Below are 21,263 nucleotides of genomic sequence, written 5' to 3'. Positions count from 1 at the left end.
AGGACACAGACTTACTCTGTCTTATTTCATTTGTTTATTTCAATTGTTTCTCCAGCAACTAAAATTTTGTCTAGCACATAGCAGAAACTCAATAAATACTTGTTAATTTGAGACAGTAGAACAGAATGATGCTAACAGACACAGATGAAAGATTATGACAAAGTATCCTGAAAACATTTCATCCTTGTGGACAGATCTATGCAGGTTCTTGGTTATTCAGAATTTCATTAATTATATTGCCATTCTACTTAGTAGAAGTTGGGTTCTTATTGGCAACCAAAAGTCTAGAAAAATATACCTCAAACAAAGGAAAAATCCAAAAAGATGGATAAAGCAAATTGGTGCTTTTTAACATTTCTTCATCTTTGACCTCATAAAACACTGAAAAATAAGGATTCCAAAGGAAAAAAAGCAAGTCATCTACCACTTTTTCTAAAGGATGATTTAAGGAAATACTTTTACAATGACATGCCTGAAAATTCCATCTAAAACAATGTGAGGAACATTTCTCTTAGTTTTGTTCCCTCTTGGCCAAAATATCTCCAAGAATAGTTTTTATAATTTAAGCTTGATTCAGTTAACAGATTAACTTTCAAAAAAAATCAACCTGAATAATTTCGGCAGAAAATATCTTCTGGTTCATCTCCCCTCCCCCTGCTTTCCAAAATAAGCAAACTTTATTCTGTCTTTATTATTTATTTTGCAAAGCTGGTACTTTTTCTTGCACTTCTGGCAATAAAAGCAAAGATTTCCATAAGTAAAAAATCTCACTGATTTCCATACTATGTGGGACGACAAACCTGTTGGCAAGTAAACACACTGATACATCATAATTATTTAATAAGACACACTTTCCTATATCAATGACAATTTTTTCTCCTTGAATCACCACTGCTTTATTTTTGAAATCATGTCTGTTTTAAGATTTCTAACATTATAGTTCAGTATCTGTGTTTACAAAATATTGGTTGTGATTTTAAAACACTGAAAAATACTTCTACTTGAAATGCCCTGTTTTCCAACTTGTTCAACCAATTTTTCCAGATCACTCTAACCATTCTATCCACTATCGGTGTATTTACTCTCTATGTTTCCCCTAAGATTACTCATGCCAGACAATCTTAGAGGAACTCACTACTAGAGACTCCTCCAACTAGAAGCAAGAATGGAGGAACTTCTCATATATATTATGCCTTATTTTTATGTTCTTTTGAAACATCCACCCTAGTATAGTGTCTATTTGTAATAATTAGTCAATGTCAACTAAATTATATTACATAATAATTGTGACAAGATTTTAAAACACAGGCCTTGAGATGCCTGGGTGGCTCAGTTAAGTATTTGCCTTCAGCTCAGGTCATGAACCCAGGTTCCTGGGATAGAGCCCTGCTTCTCCCTCTCCCTCTCCCCTCTCCCTGTCCCCCGCTTGTGCTTGCCTTCTCTTGGCCCCTCTCTCTGAAATAGATAAATAAAATCTTTGGGGGGAAAATGATCTTGAAATGAAATAAGAGTTGAAATCCCACATTTAGTGACTCTCTGAAATACTACATGACTTAACTCTCCAGGCTCAAGAATGCTCATTTATGAAATGGGACTAAATACAGCCTAATTTGGAGGCATGCATCTAATGCAAGAGGTATGAATCCAAACATACTTCCTTTCTTCTTTGCTTATACAGAAAATTAAGAAAACTGCATCCCAAATCCAATGTTTTGTATTACACTCTAAATAACGCCTCTTTTTTTTTTTTTAAGATTTTATTTATTTATTCATGAGAGACACACACAGAGAGAGAGAGAGGCAGAGACACAGGCTGAGGGAGAAGCAGGCTCCATGCAGGGAGCTTGATGCAGGACTCGATCCCGGGACTCCAGGATCACGCCCTGGGCTGAAAGCAGCGGCTAAACCGCTGAGCCACCCAGAGATCCCCAATGCCTCTTTTTAATAAACAGATCCTTATGTCGGATGAGGATTATTACTAATCTCTCTTTAAAAATATAAAACAGAATATTAAAAAATTGTACTTCCTAAATGTTTAGATACTCTAAATAACTAAGTTCATGCATGTACTATTGATGTGACATTGATGTGACAGGTGCTTCTCAATAAAATCTTTAGAACCTAGTTATTTTGACTAGTAATATGTATGCTGATTTGATTGTGATTTTACTTCTAACTCACCCACTATCCTCTGTATTATTCCTCATCCTCATTGCATCACCTTCTCTGTGGTTCAGTCATGCCAAGTGTGATTTCACTACATATCCTCATCCACCACTATCCAAAAGATGGAAACCTACAGAAATAAACAGCCAGCATACCTCTTCAACTAGATAATCCATTATTTATTTACTTTTACTTAGATCCCTAAATGTCATAGAGGGGCTCAATGGCTAAGGTTCATCTTGAGACTGGTCTAAAACATAATACAAGTACCACCACCCAAGGGCACCATGATAAAGCTGTTTCTCTAGATGTAAATTACTTTCTTCAGAGAATTCAAGAACAGAACATCACTCTACAAAAATAGAGAACACATACACAGAAGAAACTTTCTCTAAGCCAGCTCAAAGAGAAAACTTTATCAGAACAGTCCAAATAGAGAACCAGAGCATGTGGAATAAACATTATTGCCTTATTTTTAATCTTTTTTTTCTTAAACATTTAATTCCATTGTAAATCACTGCCATAATACAGATGGGTTTTTTTGTTTTGTTTTCTTTAAAAGAAAGCACTTTTATGCTTGGGGGTTGGGGAGAGAGGAAGAGAGAATCTTAAGCGGGTTCCACATCCAGCATAGAGCCCCATGCAGGGCTCGATCTTATGACCCTGAGATCATGACCAGAGCAGAAAGCAAGAGTTGGATGCTTAACTGAGCCACCCAGGCAATTCCAAATAGGTTTTTTATTAGACCTTTTATTACAGAAATGAAACATTCTACTTCAAAGTATTTAAAAAATAGAACTGTTTTGGGCAGCCCCGGTGGCGCAGTTTAGTGCCGCCTGCAGCCCAGGGCGTGATCCTGGAGACCCTGGATCAAGCCCCACGTCAGGCTCTCTGCATGGTGCCTGTTTCTCCCTCTGCCTGTGTCTCTGCCTCCCTCTCTCTCTCTATGTGTGTCTCTATGAATAAATAAATAAAGTCTTCAAAAAAAATAGAAATGTTTTAAGTAGAACGTGAAAGTTATCTATATTGCATTCCCCCTTCCCATCAGTGGAGACCCAGCTAGCAGGTAAAAATGCCTGACACTTTTCAGAATATAAATGTATATACCGAGGATCCCTGGGTGGCTCAGCGGTTTAGTGCCTGCCTTTGGCCCAGGATGCGATCCTGGAGTCCCAGGATCGAGTTCCGTGTTGGGCTCCCGGCATGGAGCCTGCTTCTCCCTCTGCCTGTGTCTCTGCCTCTCTCTCTCTCTCTCTCTATCATGAATAAATAAATGTATATACAATTAAAAAACTGTAACAATAGGGGATCCCTGGGTGGCGCAGTGGTTTGGCGCCTGCCTTTGGCCCAGGGCGTGATCCTGGAGACCCGGGATCGAATCCCACGTCAGGCTTCCGGTGCATGGAGCCTGCTTCTCCCTCTGCCTGTGTCTCTGTCTCTCTCTCTCTCTCTGTGACTATCGTAGATAAAAAAAATAAATAAAAAATAAACTGTAACAATAATTTTTTATAAACAAGGTATTTTCCAATACAAACTCTGAGTCAGTTCACTTAGTTTTTTATTAATTTTTTATTATTTTTCCAATTTTCATAGTTATTTTCCTAAAGAACATAAATTATTTTTCCAATCTTCATATTTATTTTCCTAAAATAATTTTCTCCCATTTCAATTGCTTTTAATACAGAGCTTATAATAAAGACCCAATCTGCTTTTGACTGTATCTAATTTTAATCAATTAGAACCTTTATTTTCTTCTGAAACAATCATTATCATGTAAAATTTTATAAAAGTATATTGTACAGATACATACATAAGATTATATACATGATCTGCATAGGACTTTTGATGTATGAAGATGTAATATATATGACATGACTATAACATAAAAGAAGAGTCTAAAGAGACACAGCTGATTAAACAATCTCTGCCTTTTACTTCAAGTATGTAAGAAGTTATCTATATTGTAATCCCCTCAGCTACCAACAACAAAAAAATTTATACAAACCAATAGCCAAAAAACCAATATATAACTTAAAATGGATTACTAAACAATAGTCAAGTAATCCAAAGGAAGATAGGTAAGAGGAGAAGGTGACACAAAAAAACAGAAGGGAAAACAGAGAGCAAATAATAAAACAGCCAAACATAATAACTGCACTAAATGTAAATGATCGAAACACATTAAAAAACAGATATCATCAGACTAAATTAAAATAACCAGATCCTGGGGACCGCCCCCCCCGTGATCTCAGGGTCATGAGTTCAAGTCCCTCAATGGGCATAAATTCTATTTAAAAAACAAGACCCAATTATATGCTTTCTATAAGACAAACGCACCATATATAATACAGATAGGATGGAAATATAGAATAATATTGAAAGATGGAAAAAGTAGACCATACACAAACATTAAAGTAGATCGCAGAACAAGAAAATCACCAGAGATAAGAAAAAAATGCATAATGATAAGGTCAATATAAAAAAATAATGATGCTAAATATTTCTGCACATTAAAAAAAAAGTGTCAAATACATGAAGCCAAAGCAAACAAAAATGGAAGAAAAATCTACTATTGTATTTGAAGAATTCAACTTCTCTCTCAGTAATTGATAAAACAAGTAGACAGAAAATCTGCAAGAATATAGAAGAGCTGAAAACTACTATCAATCTATTTTACCTAATTTAAATTTATAGAACATTCCACTCCCAACAACAGCTAAGAATACAAGAATACATATGGGCACATTTGTCAAGGCAGATGAAACATTTTTCAAGGCAGATCATACGGAGGGGCATAAAACAAACCTTAATATATTTAGAAAAAATGAAATTATATATAAGAAACATATTCTCTGACAAAGACTCAAACTAAAAATCAATAAAAGAAAGTTATCTAGAATATTCCCAAACTATTTATAACTACCTCATGAGCCAAAAAAGTTTCAGGGAAAGTAGAAAATATTTTGAACTGAAATATATATATTAAATATATAATATTCAACTTTGTGTGTTAACTAAAATTTAAATAAAAAAAGAAAAAATTTAAAAAGACACTTTCTACATAGTGTTGGTTCACAGAATTAAGAATATGGCAATTTCCTTATATTTCCACACATAGATTTGAAAGTACTTCTTTCTTCATGAAAGATGTTAGTTGAAAGATGCTTTCTACACAGTACTATTTCACAAAGCATAAAAATAAATAAAACCTAAAATTTTTAAAAAATCAAATTTTACGGGATGCAGCTAAACAACTGCTCAAAGAAAAATGTGCATTAAATGCTTCTAATAGAAAAGAAGGTCTCAAATGAGTAATTTAAGCTTCCATCAGAGAAGCAACTAGAAAAAGAGCAAATTAAACCCAAAGTAAGTAAAACAAAGAAAATAATAAAGACAGGAGCAAAAATCAATGAAACAGAAAAATAACACTGTAAATGAAACCAAAAACTGGTTCTTTGACAAGCTCTACAAAAATGATAAACCTAAGGCTGACTGTAAAAAAAAAAAAAAAAAAGAGGGAGAAGGCACAAATTTCCAATATCAGGAATGAAAATCTCCAAGTATCCTTCAACTGGTAAATGAATAAACAAACTGGAGTATAATGGAATACTACTCAGATATAAAAAGGAATGAACTACTGATACATGCAATAACATTAATGAATCTCAATTGCATTATGCTAAGTAAATGAAACTAGACTCAAGAGACAAAGTACTGTGTAACTCATTTATATGATGTTCTGAAAGAATAACACTACAGCAACCGAAAACAAATCAGTGGTTGCTATGGCCCAGAGGTAAAAGGAGGAGAATGCTTAAACGGTGTGAGAAACATGTATGGGTAATAGAAATATTCTATATGTTGATCATAGTTGTGGTTATACAACTGTGTTATTTATCAAAATTCACACAGCAGGGTATCCCTGGGTGGCTCAGCGGTTTAGCGCCTGCCTTCGGCCCAGGGCCGAGCTTAACATGACATTTTTATTTTTTTATTTATTTTTATTATTTTTTAACACGACATTTTAAAAAGCTTTACAAAGAGGGAAACTGTTCCATAATCTCCAACTAAGCTTTAAACACAGTTAGCAATTAAAAAATTAAAAGTATACTATTGGGGGGGGCACCAGGGTGGCTGAGTCAGGTAAGCATCTACCTATGGCACAAGTCATGATCCCAGGGTCCTACTCAGCAGAAAGCCTGCTTCTCCCTCTCCCTCTGTTGTTCCGCCTACTGATGCATGCTCGCCCTCTCTCCCTAACAAACAAATAAAATCCTCAGAAAAAAAGTAAACTATTAATTTAAAAAGTATCAGTCAAGAATGTGTAGACGGACCAGAATAATCTAATCAACCGTTACTAGAAATATGCAACTTTAGAGTATTAAAGGAATTTCCAATAGGAGGACTCAAAGGATTTTCAAAGATACTATACTTAGTAGTGAGCTAGCAGTATAATCTTCATCCAAAAAATTCATTTATAAGACAAAAAAATAATACTCAAACTAGGCAAAACCCAATGCTACCCAAGGCTTCCAAACAAACAGGGAAAAATAGAAGACAAATAGAGGATGGGGTGTGGATCTTCACAATATTTTTTCAAAGACAAGAATCCAACCATTCATTCATTTTTTTTTTCATTCATTCATTTGAAGAAAATTTTTCCTGGATGTCATTTAAATCTTGCAAGTTCTACCTAACCCAATTCCCCCAACTAAAGGGAGAAAGGAACAAATTAATTATAACCAGAAGCATTGAGTGGGCCACACGGTATTAAAAAAAAATTGGTAGGGAGACTGTCCAAAGTTGTGGTCCTATGCCTTTCCTATACAAAAAAAGTAACATTTTTGAAGTAGATCAGGTGCATTCCTATGACACTGTATCAATTTCCAGAAGCAGACATTACAAGAATTCTTAGGCATACCATAAATGGCAACTGCTTTCTGGAGAAGATGGTCTACCTACAAATCACCTGGCAATCCTTGTACATAAAGAGTGACTCACAATAGAGTCCCATATAGCCATTATCAGGCTTTTGCCATTAAATACCACTCTTCTTAGTAATGTTATATGTTTCCTTGTTTTACTGTTAAATCTTGAATATTATAAAATTCTATGTTGCTTCTCTAATTCTAAAATCCATTAAGGCCAGGGATGTCTTCTTAATACCTTTTAAGCTGCTCTGCACAGAGTGAGCTCAAGTTCTAAAATAATATAAACAGACATCATTTATCCTTATCTTTAGAAATATCAGTACATGCACAAAGGGAAAACATAACTAATGTGAAATGGTGTTTACCAGAAACTACTAGAGTTCAGTAAATCCCAGTATAACACCAAGTAAAATAACGATTTTTAAGAATGGTAAATTAGAAGGGCATGCGTAAAAAAAGAAAAAAAATTATTCTTTATCTTCCAAAATGTCTGTTATTATTAAAAATATTAGTGCACCCTACTCAAAAGTTTGTGGTCTATTCTGTATGCATACAGAATAAAGTAGCACTTAAGAAACCAGTTGCCATTAACATTATTAACTTAATAACCCAAATAGGTTAAAAATCTCAGCATCATTATACTCTCATTTCCCTCATCCCTCAAATGCAATCAGTTAACAAGTCCCATCAATTACTTGCTTCTCAAATAAGCCCTTTTTCATTCACACTACAACCACTCTATTTCACACAATTTAGAAGTGCTGAAGACAGTAAAAATGAGTAAATATAAAAGATTTGTAGATCAAAAAAATAAATAAAAAAACTGTACAATAATTTTTATAAACAAGGTATTTTCCAATACAAACTCTGAGTCAGTTCACTTAGTTTTTTATTAATTTTTTATTATTTTTCCAATTTTCATAGTTATTTTCCTAAAGAACATAAATTATTTTTCCAATCTTCATATTTATTTTCCTAAAATAATTTTCTCCCATTTCAATTGCTTTTAATACAGAGCTTATAATAAAGACCCAATCTGCTTTTGACTGTATCTAATTTTAATCAATTAGAACCTTTATTTTCTTCTGAAACAATCATTATCATGTAAAATTTTATAAAAGTATATTGTACAGATACATACATAAGATTATATACATGATCTGCATAGGACTTTTGATGTATGAAGATGTAATATATATGACATGACTATAACATAAAAGAAGAGTCTAAAGAGACACAGCTGATTAAACAATCTCTGCCTTTTACTTCAAGTATGTAAGAAGTTATCTATATTGTAATCCCCTCAGCTACCAACAACAAAAAAATTTATACAAACCAATAGCCAAAAAACCAATATATAACTTAAAATGGATTACTAAACAATAGTCAAGTAATCCAAAGGAAGATAGGTAAGAGGAGAAGGTGACACAAAAAAACAGAAGGGAAAACAGAGAGCAAATAATAAAACAGCCAAACATAATAACTGCACTAAATGTAAATGATCGAAACACATTAAAAAACAGATATCATCAGACTAAATTAAAATAACCAGATCCTGGGGACCGCCCCCCCCCGTGATCTCAGGGTCATGAGTTCAAGTCCCTCAATGGGCATAAATTCTATTTAAAAAACAAGACCCAATTATATGCTTTCTATAAGACAAACGCACCATATATAATACAGATAGGATGGAAATATAGAATAATATTGAAAGATGGAAAAAGTAGACCATACACAAACATTAAAGTAGATCGCAGAACAAGAAAATCACCAGAGATAAGAAAAAAATGCATAATGATAAGGTCAATATAAAAAAATAATGATGCTAAATATTTCTGCACATTAAAAAAAAAGTGTCAAATACATGAAGCCAAAGCAAACAAAAATGGAAGAAAAATCTACTATTGTATTTGAAGAATTCAACTTCTCTCTCAGTAATTGATAAAACAAGTAGACAGAAAATCTGCAAGAATATAGAAGAGCTGAAAACTACTATCAATCTATTTTACCTAATTTAAATTTATAGAACATTCCACTCCCAACAACAGCTAAGAATACAAGAATACATATGGGCACATTTGTCAAGGCAGATGAAACATTTTTCAAGGCAGATCATACGGAGGGGCATAAAACAAACCTTAATATATTTAGAAAAAATGAAATTATATATAAGAAACATATTCTCTGACAAAGACTCAAACTAAAAATCAATAAAAGAAAGTTATCTAGAATATTCCCAAACTATTTATAACTACCTCATGAGCCAAAAAAGTTTCAGGGAAAGTAGAAAATATTTTGAACTGAAATATATATATTAAATATATAATATTCAACTTTGTGTGTTAACTAAAATTTAAATAAAAAAAGAAAAAATTTAAAAAGACACTTTCTACATAGTGTTGGTTCACAGAATTAAGAATATGGCAATTTCCTTATATTTCCACACATAGATTTGAAAGTACTTCTTTCTTCATGAAAGATGTTAGTTGAAAGATGCTTTCTACACAGTACTATTTCACAAAGCATAAAAATAAATAAAACCTAAAATTTTTAAAAAATCAAATTTTACGGGATGCAGCTAAACAACTGCTCAAAGAAAAATGTGCATTAAATGCTTCTAATAGAAAAGAAGGTCTCAAATGAGTAATTTAAGCTTCCATCAGAGAAGCAACTAGAAAAAGAGCAAATTAAACCCAAAGTAAGTAAAACAAAGAAAATAATAAAGACAGGAGCAAAAATCAATGAAACAGAAAAATAACACTGTAAATGAAACCAAAAACTGGTTCTTTGACAAGCTCTACAAAAATGATAAACCTAAGGCTGACTGTAAAAAAAAAAAAAAAAAGAGGGAGAAGGCACAAATTTCCAATATCAGGAATGAAAATCTCCAAGTATCCTTCAACTGGTAAATGAATAAACAAACTGGAGTATAATGGAATACTACTCAGATATAAAAAGGAATGAACTACTGATACATGCAATAACATTAATGAATCTCAATTGCATTATGCTAAGTAAATGAAACTAGACTCAAGAGACAAAGTACTGTGTAACTCATTTATATGATGTTCTGAAAGAATAACACTACAGCAACCGAAAACAAATCAGTGGTTGCTATGGCCCAGAGGTAAAAGGAGGAGAATGCTTAAACGGTGTGAGAAACATGTATGGGTAATAGAAATATTCTATATGTTGATCATAGTTGTGGTTATACAACTGTGTTATTTATCAAAATTCACACAGCAGGGTATCCCTGGGTGGCTCAGCGGTTTAGCGCCTGCCTTCGGCCCAGGGCCGAGCTTAACATGACATTTTTATTTTTTTATTTATTTTTATTATTTTTTAACACGACATTTTAAAAAGCTTTACAAAGAGGGAAACTGTTCCATAATCTCCAACTAAGCTTTAAACACAGTTAGCAATTAAAAAATTAAAAGTATACTATTGGGGGGGGCACCAGGGTGGCTGAGTCAGGTAAGCATCTACCTATGGCACAAGTCATGATCCCAGGGTCCTACTCAGCAGAAAGCCTGCTTCTCCCTCTCCCTCTGTTGTTCCGCCTACTGATGCATGCTCGCCCTCTCTCCCTAACAAACAAATAAAATCCTCAGAAAAAAAGTAAACTATTAATTTAAAAAGTATCAGTCAAGAATGTGTAGACGGACCAGAATAATCTAATCAACCGTTACTAGAAATATGCAACTTTAGAGTATTAAAGGAATTTCCAATAGGAGGACTCAAAGGATTTTCAAAGATACTATACTTAGTAGTGAGCTAGCAGTATAATCTTCATCCAAAAAATTCATTTATAAGACAAAAAAATAATACTCAAACTAGGCAAAACCCAATGCTACCCAAGGCTTCCAAACAAACAGGGAAAAATAGAAGACAAATAGAGGATGGGGTGTGGATCTTCACAATATTTTTTCAAAGACAAGAATCCAACCATTCATTCATTTTTTTTTTCATTCATTCATTTGAAGAAAATTTTTCCTGGATGTCATTTAAATCTTGCAAGTTCTACCTAACCCAATTCCCCCAACTAAAGGGAGAAAGGAACAAATTAATTATAACCAGAAGCATTGAGTGGGCCACACGGTATTAAAAAAAAATTGGTAGGGAGACTGTCCAAAGTTGTGGTCCTATGCCTTTCCTATACAAAAAAAGTAACATTTTTGAAGTAGATCAGGTGCATTCCTATGACACTGTATCAATTTCCAGAAGCAGACATTACAAGAATTCTTAGGCATACCATAAATGGCAACTGCTTTCTGGAGAAGATGGTCTACCTACAAATCACCTGGCAATCCTTGTACATAAAGAGTGACTCACAATAGAGTCCCATATAGCCATTATCAGGCTTTTGCCATTAAATACCACTCTTCTTAGTAATGTTATATGTTTCCTTGTTTTACTGTTAAATCTTGAATATTATAAAATTCTATGTTGCTTCTCTAATTCTAAAATCCATTAAGGCCAGGGATGTCTTCTTAATACCTTTTAAGCTGCTCTGCACAGAGTGAGCTCAAGTTCTAAAATAATATAAACAGACATCATTTATCCTTATCTTTAGAAATATCAGTACATGCACAAAGGGAAAACATAACTAATGTGAAATGGTGTTTACCAGAAACTACTAGAGTTCAGTAAATCCCAGTATAACACCAAGTAAAATAACGATTTTTAAGAATGGTAAATTAGAAGGGCATGCGTAAAAAAAGAAAAAAAATTATTCTTTATCTTCCAAAATGTCTGTTATTATTAAAAATATTAGTGCACCCTACTCAAAAGTTTGTGGTCTATTCTGTATGCATACAGAATAAAGTAGCACTTAAGAAACCAGTTGCCATTAACATTATTAACTTAATAACCCAAATAGGTTAAAAATCTCAGCATCATTATACTCTCATTTCCCTCATCCCTCAAATGCAATCAGTTAACAAGTCCCATCAATTACTTGCTTCTCAAATAAGCCCTTTTTCATTCACACTACAACCACTCTATTTCACACAATTTAGAAGTGCTGAAGACAGTAAAAATGAGTAAATATAAAAGATTTTTTTTTAATTGCTTATAAAGGATAATCATCTAAAGTAAAAATAGCAACAATGTATTATAGGATTTACAACAGAAAAGCAAAATATTTGACAATGAGAGCACAAAGGATGGGAGGCAGGAAATGGAAGTATATTAATAGAAGATTCTAACATGAAATATTAGACAACATAGATACAGAACATAGCCATCACTGCAGGAAGTTCTTTTGGACAGCACTGCTTGAGTGTAACCACTTACAGCGTAGTAAAACGAGATACAACTAATAGTAGAGATAAAATGGAATCATAAAAAAAATAATAATCCAAAGCAAAATGGGGGAAAAGAACATAGGCTCCTGAAAGTCAAGTATGAACTAATATGAAGCCCTGAAATACATTTGACAACAGAAAAATACGTATCTCTGAACAAGAAATTTCATTTCTAAGAATTCATCCTATAGGGGATCCCTGGGTGGCGCAGCAATTTGGCGCCTGCCTTTGGCCCAGGGCGCCATCCTGGAGACCCGAGATCGAATCCCACGTCAGGCTCCCGGTGCATAGAGCCTGCTTCTCCCTCTGCCTGTGTCTCTGCCTCTCTCTCTCTCTGTCTGTGACTATCATAAATAAAGAAAAATTTAAAAAAAAATAAGAATTCATCCTACAGATACACTCATAAGTACACAAAGTATAAACAAGAATATTCAACATAGTATATGAACAGCAATATAGTAAGAACAGCAAAAAATTGGAAATGATCTAAATATTCAAAAAAAAAGCCTGATGAAATATGTGTAGTAAATAAACCTATAAGTTTAGTCACATATATACATATTTGTACATGCATTGAATAAATCTGGAATAATATAAGAAAAACAGCTAACTGAATTTCTCTGAGAATAATGAACTTCAAGACAAGTATAGAGAAGACCTCTTACTATTTTCTTTTACCATTTATAACCTTTTTTATCATGTGTATATATTATCTGCAGGAGGGGAAGGAATACTTGCTGGTAGGTAGACTATACCATACAACTACAAAATCAGCTCTTTAAGAGCAAGAACTCCAAACAAAATATTTAAGTTTACTTCCAAAAGAATTTTATACTAGTTTACAAAGAATGGTCAACTAAAAAAATCCATGTCTTTTTTTTTTGGAATACACTAAAGGTAATTTCACCTCCACTGTACACAAGCCTTTGATAGAAAGGCTGTTATATTTCTAAGAAGACTGAAGGAATAGGAATGTATAACCCACAAGGACAACAGACAGGAAAAACGACAACCACATAAAAGATGTTTCAGCCAAGTTTTCAGAGCAAATATATTAAGTGATAAATTAGTTGCAGTCTGATTGTAAACTCAATCCAAGATTTCTTGAACTGCCCAACAGAAGTTCTAGATTTCTGTGCAAAGAAAGTGTCTTGCCATTCACAGGAAAACAATGAATAACTTGCTGCATTTTCAACTTCTTATATGAATAAACAAACTTTTTCTTGTTTAACAAGCATAGAGCAAGGAAAGAAATGTTTTGTTTCATTTGAAATGTGGGTGTGTTCATTTCAAGTCCAACCCAGAATTATTCAAACAAAATAAAAACACTCAAGTACATGTATTGCCTTAAAGAGATAATTTTTAAAATTTTGAAACAATCACATTTTATGTATAAGTCTATAAAAGAGATCATGAAACCAACAGAAGTGTACAATTTTGCACGACTTACATCTGAGACAGATCATGTTACAGAAAGAATTTTTTCTAACTATTACACAAACTGTGTCTCAGGCTAACTAAATTTTTTTTTCATATTATCTTGGCTTATGGTTTCTGTAGCTTTATTATACAACTTTGTCAATAAATTTTCATATTGTAAAAAACTAACTTTACTAATTTTATTTAAATTAAATCTTTTGAGGGACACCTGGGTGGCTCAGCAGTCGGGTGTCTGCCTGCAGCTCAGGGTGTGATCCCAGGATCCGTGATTGAATCCCATATGGGGCTCCTTGCAGGGAGCCTGCTTCTCCCTCTGCCTGTGTCTCTGCCTTTCTCTCTCTCTCTCTCTTTGTGTGTATGTGTCTCTCATGAATAAATAAATAAAATCTTTAAAAAGAAATAAAAATAAATTAAATCTATTGAGTCTACCTTTAGAAAAAATAAATCTAATTTGATTTAAACCAATTATTTAAGCAAAATGTACTGAGATTGGCTTAGAATTTTTAAAAATATATATGAAAAGAAAAGAGACTGGGGCGCCTGGCAGACTGTCAGTAGAGCATGTAACTCTTGATTTCCAGGTCATGAGTTCGAGCCCCACGTGGGGCATGGAGCTTGAAAGAAAGAGGGGGGGGGGGACAGGGAAGAGGGGAGAAGAGAAAGGAGGGGAGAATGGAGGAAAGAATGAAAGGAAAGAACGGAAAGAAAGGAATGAAGAAACAGGGGGAGAAAAAAAAGGAAGAAATAGGGAGGAAAAAGAAAGAAAGCAGGAGAGAAAGAGGAAGGAAGGAAGGTTGATTTCAAGAAAGGTAAGCTAAACCATGTTTTCCCCCCAAGAGGCAGAGGGGAAAATTATACAAAATAAATAAGCTTGTAACACACTGGTCAAATAGATCCACAGAGAAATCAGTCTGTACTCAAAAGAACATTAATTACCACCATACCATCATATCTTAGCTTATTGATCTTGAAAGCAGGGGTTCCTTGAGAAACAGAAATTACCTCCAGAGCAAAAAGACTGGGGAAAACTGGTCTAGAGAGATTAACTAGGCAGGCTCTGGACTTAAAGACACCAGTCATATCCTCAGGCATGATACTGTAAGACTCTTCCCTGGGAAACCTGGCAGGAAAAAACTCTGCATTAGAGAATCCTTTTGTCATTATTCTCCTGTAAGATCCTCTAGTCTGCCATCAGTGACTTAGCCAGACGAATTTTTGGGTCTTATTTAAATATTAACAGAAAACTAATGACAATTTTCAACATGACAGACAAAGCTCAAGACAAAAAGAGCTCTGAAGATAATGCAGAGGGCCAAAAAACAATTTTGAGGATATTTATACCTTTTATAACATTTTTAGAAGATGCTGACAATCAGAGAGCAAAGTAAATTCTCTTGAAAAATGAAAATATGATGACCAAGATTTAAAAATCAATTGAAAGGAAAGAGAATAAAATAAATCTGCTAGAAAGAAGAACAAAGATGTAAACTAAGACAGAAATAAGAAAAGTATTATTAGTTTAATTCAAGAGGTCCCACAGAGCAGGGATTCCAAAAAGATACAACAAAGAGAACAGAAAGGAGAAATGACAGAAAAAATTTCCCCAGAAATAAAGAGCACTAAGAATTGAAAGTGACTGTCTCTAGAGTCACAAGACAGGAGAGAGATATATCAGGAAAACACTTTATTTGATTATAAGATCAGTGTTATCTGATTTTTGAAAGGTTTTTAAAGTAATCCCTACACCTAACATGGGGCTTGAACTCACAACCCCAAGAGTCACACGCTCCACTGACTGAGCAGGCCAGGTACCCCAGTGCTGATATTTTTAATTACATAAATGTACTTTGATAAAAACAAAATTTAAATTTAAAAATATAGGGCAGCCTTGGTGGCGCAGTGGTTTAGCGCCGCTTGCAGCCCAGGGCGTGATCCTGGAGACCCTGGATCGAGTCCCACGTCGGGCTCCCTGCATGGAGCCTGCTTCTCCCTCTGCCTGTGTCTCTGCCTCTCTCAGTCTCTCATGAATAAATAAAATCTTTAAAAAAATATATCTTTAAAAAAATAAAAATAAAAATATAGTATTTAAGACAAATATGCTATTTTTTTAAAGTAGTTTGGAGATAGAAGTAGCTGACTTTCTCAACTTCCTTCCTTTCTACTGCTTCCTTCCCTTCTCTTGCTAAGTTATGTATCATCTTAACCCACCCTTACTACCGTCTCATCCTTGGAGAAAGAAGTGTCCTTAGTCATTTCTGAGATTTCCAGACTCTCCATGTGTTAGATCCCACTGCCACTCACATTTTCCATGACCTTGCCCCATCTACTATTTCCATTTTCTCTTATACTTGTGTTCTCATTCTCTCTGAATCCTTTCCCCATATCTAAAAAACATGCTTAAGTTTTCTCCATTCTATAAATAAAGGAACCTTAGCTCGACTTTCATCCTGTTTTGTCACTTTCCTTCCTTTCAGTGACATAAGAGTAATTTGTACTCCTTAAAAGTAATTTCTATTACCTCTATGTCCTCACCTACTACTTTAGTCCAATTTCTGTCCCCCACAAACTACTGTCTTTCAGAGATCATCAACTGACCCAAATGCCAAATTCAAAAGTCTATTCTCCAGGGTCAGCCTACTTGTTCTCTTCACAGAATTTGAAAATCTTTATCATCCCCTCCTTGAAATCCAATCTTTCTTGTGGCTTCCTCAACACTATTCTACTATTTCTCCTTCTTCCATATTCTCAGGTTTCTTCACTGGCTTTTTTTTCCTACCCTTAAAATGCTTTAATTTCTTCCAGAGTTCTATCCTCAGCATTCTCCCCATCATCTTATCCATTCTGATCATTTCAAGTATTGCCCACATGCAAATACCTAGCATGAAGAACATATTAAATGAATGTTTACTGAACTGAAATCAATGAGTCCCAATTTTTTGTCCCTAAATCAAACTGCATCCTGAATTCTAAAACTGTATTTTCCACAGTCGAGGAAATTGCCTGGATTTCCTCAGAGTACAAACTAAGCACGTCTAAAACTTTGTTCATTTTCTTTTCACAAACTTGCATTCCCTATGGTGCTGCTTATCACAATTAGTACCACCAACCAGCCAATTATCCTCAACTGCCTCTTTCTCAATCTCTATTCTATCAGGTTACCAAATCAAAGCCTCCTCACTCTCTTTTATCCTGCCATCTCCATTTCCACTGCTCCTAAATTCACATGTTCACATGCTCGATGCCTTAGTTACTATCCTAAAGTCTCTCTCATCTCAAATTCATGTTCTACTCATCTAAGTAACTATAAACTCTACACATCCTAAGAATATAAATGCTACTACCACTAACAAATTACCCCAAATGTCTAAACCCTCGGATCACGAGGATGATAAAGATGATATGAAAATAGCTAATACTGAGAGATTTCTATTACCACAGAGATTAAAAGGAGTTTATCCTTCTAATAATCCTTTACTATAAACACTATTAGTATCCCCCCCTTTTTTGGAGAGGGAGGAGGGAGAGGAGCAGAGGGAGAGGGAGTGAGAGAATCTTAAGCAGGTTCCACTCCCAGCATGGAGCCAGACACTGGGCTTAATTTCACAACCCTGAGATCATGACCTGAGCTGAAACCAAGAGTCAAATGCTTAACTGACTGAGCCACCTAGGCACCCCAATAGCAGTCTTTTTGAAGGTGAAGTGAATTTGCTTAAATTAAATAAGCAGTAATGCCAAGATTTGAACCCTAGAAGTCTGACTGCAGAGCCATGAACCATGGAACACATTCTAATTCATACATTATCTTGAAAGATTTCCTGAAAACTTAGGTTTCTACTTTCTTTTCTACTGTTCCATCCCCCTTTTCTCCTAAATCCTATACTCTATGACACATAAGTCTGCATATGTCATGCCTATTTTCACACCTCTATGATCCAAGTATAAAGTTCTGTTTTTCTTTTTCTAACCCAAATCTAAAGCCATCTTCCTCTGGCAGAACTTCTATACCCATTCCCTACAGAATTATTCACTCTTCTATGAGCCTACAGTGCTCAACGTATTATATACTTTTGTACATGTCTTACATGGCTGATTTGTGAGTCTCTGGGGTTCCCAGTGTCTTCTACATCTTGGTACTGCACAGTTACTAACACACATAGTAGTTCAATCACTGCTTACAGAACTGAATTAAATGTAAAGTCTACCAGCCAAGATGTTGTAATAGTAAGGTTCCACTTTGCCTCATCATCAACTATTAAATACACATAACAACCCAAAATGATTCCCCCAAAGGTATGAAGTTAGAATCAATCCTCCAAATGTTAGAGAAACACTGAATTCTTAAAGCTGTGTATACCATAGAGTACTAGAAAGCAGAAGACCCAAATGCCATAGAGATCAAGTCCTGGTAACCTACCTCCTGATTACTAGTCCAGAAAAGTCCAACTCTTGTTGCTGCTCTTACCACTCCCCCACCCCAATAAACAACCAAATTCACACATAACATAATGTATACCAAGTAAGGGAAAAGTTAGTAAAAACACAACTTACTACATATGTAAGAGCCACACTGCAAAACTAATTTTTATACATACTATACTAGCGTTCTTTTCTGTAATGAAACTATTTTCCTTTGGAGCTTCTACTGCCCACTTTTCAAATTTAGATTACAGCAAAATCACAGGAGGGGGTGTTATGGGGGACTTTCAAACCCTGCATTTTTAGCAAGGACCCTAAGTAATTCTGATAGAGATAAACCCGGGGCGGGGGGGGGGGGGACCCAGACCACAGGTGAGCTACAGTTCTGGATGCTGACAGGCAGTGTTCTCTCCAATTTGAAATTTCATACAACCATGAAAACTAAGCCTATGTTGGCAATTTATGTTACATCCATTAGAAGTAGAAGCAAAACTAATGTGATACACAATAGCTAACTTTTATACTGAGGTACTGTGCTGAGTATTTTTCCATTTCCTTTCATTTAATCCTTACCACCATATGAAGTATATATCAACATGATCACCTATTTTACAGATAAAAAGGTTAAGGGTTAGAAAGTTATCCACTTCCCCATATCACATGGCTTCTAAGTGGTAGAAAACAAATTTAAACCCAGACTGTCTATCCAAAGCCTATGCTAATATGCCACCTCTCTATTTGTAATACATCTATTTGACATTTTATTAAGACAAAAGGAGGGGAAAGCACAAAAACAAACCTCACCTTCTTCCCTATTTTATCTGCAGTTAACACTGTTGCCTAGTTACCCTCTCTAAGCACATCTCAGTTCCTAATGGCAAACCACTTTGCCATGGAGATGGCAGGCGCTGAAGGTGAGAAGTTTAAAATGTGTCAGGGCTAGATGCCTGGGTTACCTTCTTGTAGTGAAAAGAAGGAAGTTCTGGATTAACCAATGATTATCTCTGACCCTAGAGGAATAAAGCAACTGGGTAGGGGTCTAGCAGAATAAGATGCCCCTGAAGATTCTGAGCCCTCCAACTCTGAGGCTTCCAGATACTGGGTTCCCTAATAAAGGTTAGGGCATCCAATTCATGTGACAGACACCTTGAAGATGGCAGCCTTATCTAGATGATCCTTGGAATTTGAGTCATATGAGGTTTACAGAAGTAGAGGCCCTTCTCCTCTATCAGTAAGGATTTCACATTTCACAGAGGCTGGAAATTGGAGAAAATTTCCCTCAAAGCAAAAAGGGAGTCTCAATGATTAAAGAGATTCTTTTTCCCTTTCTCTCCCTCCAGATTTAGTCTGAAGAAAACAGCAAATTTTGTGTTTGTGTTTGTATTATAAAGACGTGAAATCTGAAATCTGAAAGTCCTACTCTGCATGAAAGTTCACTAGAATGATACCAGACATTCCAAGAAGGAAGCTATCGGACATTCACTTCAGTATGACTTAATGATGAACATTATTTCTTTCAACATCTAGTTGAGAGTGCTGCACTGGAGGAAAAAGTTTTTATTTTCAGGGGGGTTTTTGGTTGTTTTGTTCTGGTATTGGTGGGGAGATTGTGGGAAGCTTTTGAGAAGGGTTACTTTTATGAATGGAAGGGAGATCTGAGACATGGCAGTTTTGGGACATATGAACAATGGGCAAATCCTGGAAAACAGGGTCCTAAAGAGCAGAAGAAAAGAACATCTTCTTCCACTTTTTACCAATACTTAATTTAACCGGACTCTCCTCAGGTTGCTGCTCTGCTTCCACTTTCTACACTGTGCCGGCTCCAGAAGATGGAGGGCAAATTGAAGTAATTCTGTTCACCAATACATCTAAGACTTGCTTCAAAACCTAAGCATGTGTGATTTTGCTGCATCATATATATCCAGATTCTCTCTTATACATCATGAAGCTACCTCCTTGATATAAAAGACACGGTTTTGGAGTACCATCCAGCAAAATTCAAATACGACTTTACCACTTGTTACTTAACCTCTCCAAAACCTATCATGAGAGTTAAAATGAGATCTTGTAGGTAAATCACCAACCATACGGTAGGAATTTAGTAGTGACAACTATTTACTTGAAGGAGAGGAGGATTCTAGTACTTTTAACAATGTAAAAGTTAAAAAAAAAATCTGTATTTTCAAAAGGTTTAAAACAGTATTCTTTTTCTAATTAGAAAACAGTATTGATCATTTTTCAGAGCGATCTCTCCAAACGTATCCATTGTCTAAAATCTTTGATAAAATAGTAAGAAAGATTCATCCCATTCCCTGCATTTCTGAAGAGACCCTTAAAACTACTTCATCTCTTATTTGGTTGAGATGTGTACTGTGTTAAGTTTCCTGAAACTTCCAGTAATTCTGCCTGAGTCTAAAGAAATTCTCTAGAGAAGAATAAAGGTAGTATAACTGCATAAGCTAAAAACCACCTATTTCTTTTTCTCACTATATTCTAACACGAAGGCAATTCGATGACAAATCTTATCTCTCCACTTTCACAATGTGAATTTCTTTCTGAGTTACTCTTTATGAATGACTCCAGTGGAACCCAACAGCTTCATTCAGAACCTTTTCCAAGAAAGCTCCCAAATACATAGAAAAACAACAGGGTTTTTTGAGGGATCCCTAAAATAATAACAAAGGGATAAATGTTAGATTCGTTTTTTAATAAAACAAATCAATGGTTTTACATCTAAACAATATCTGTATATCAGAAATACATCTGGACTCTAGGAGGAAGCCCATAACCCTTCTAAAGGAATCTTCTGTAACTTACTTCTTTTCTGCTACCCACTTTTACCAAGTCTTAGGAAATGCGAAAGGCTCCCAGCCTCACGTCTCTACAGGAATCCAAATCTGCTATGCTAATGAATTCAGTCTTTACAATTTGAAACTGTTTTGAGAAAAAGAAATACTTAGCAGCAGACATGTGCTATACTAACATTACCCAAGTGACAAACCAC

General features: G+C 34.9%; 1 protein-coding gene across 2 annotated transcripts in view; it reads right to left on the bottom strand.

The window, feature by feature from the left end:
• FAM117B (family with sequence similarity 117 member B) overlaps positions 1-21,263 on the bottom strand; it is an 80,758-nt gene that overhangs the window by 58,407 nt on the left and 1,088 nt on the right. The gene's annotated exons all lie outside the window — the stretch shown is intronic.

This window comes from Vulpes lagopus, chromosome 22 (genome assembly GCF_018345385.1).
Source record: "Vulpes lagopus strain Blue_001 chromosome 22, ASM1834538v1, whole genome shotgun sequence".
Classification (NCBI taxonomy): Eukaryota; Metazoa; Chordata; class Mammalia; order Carnivora; family Canidae; genus Vulpes; species Vulpes lagopus.
Note: the sequence above shows the minus strand (reverse complement) of the source record. Positions and strands in the feature narration are given on the sequence as shown.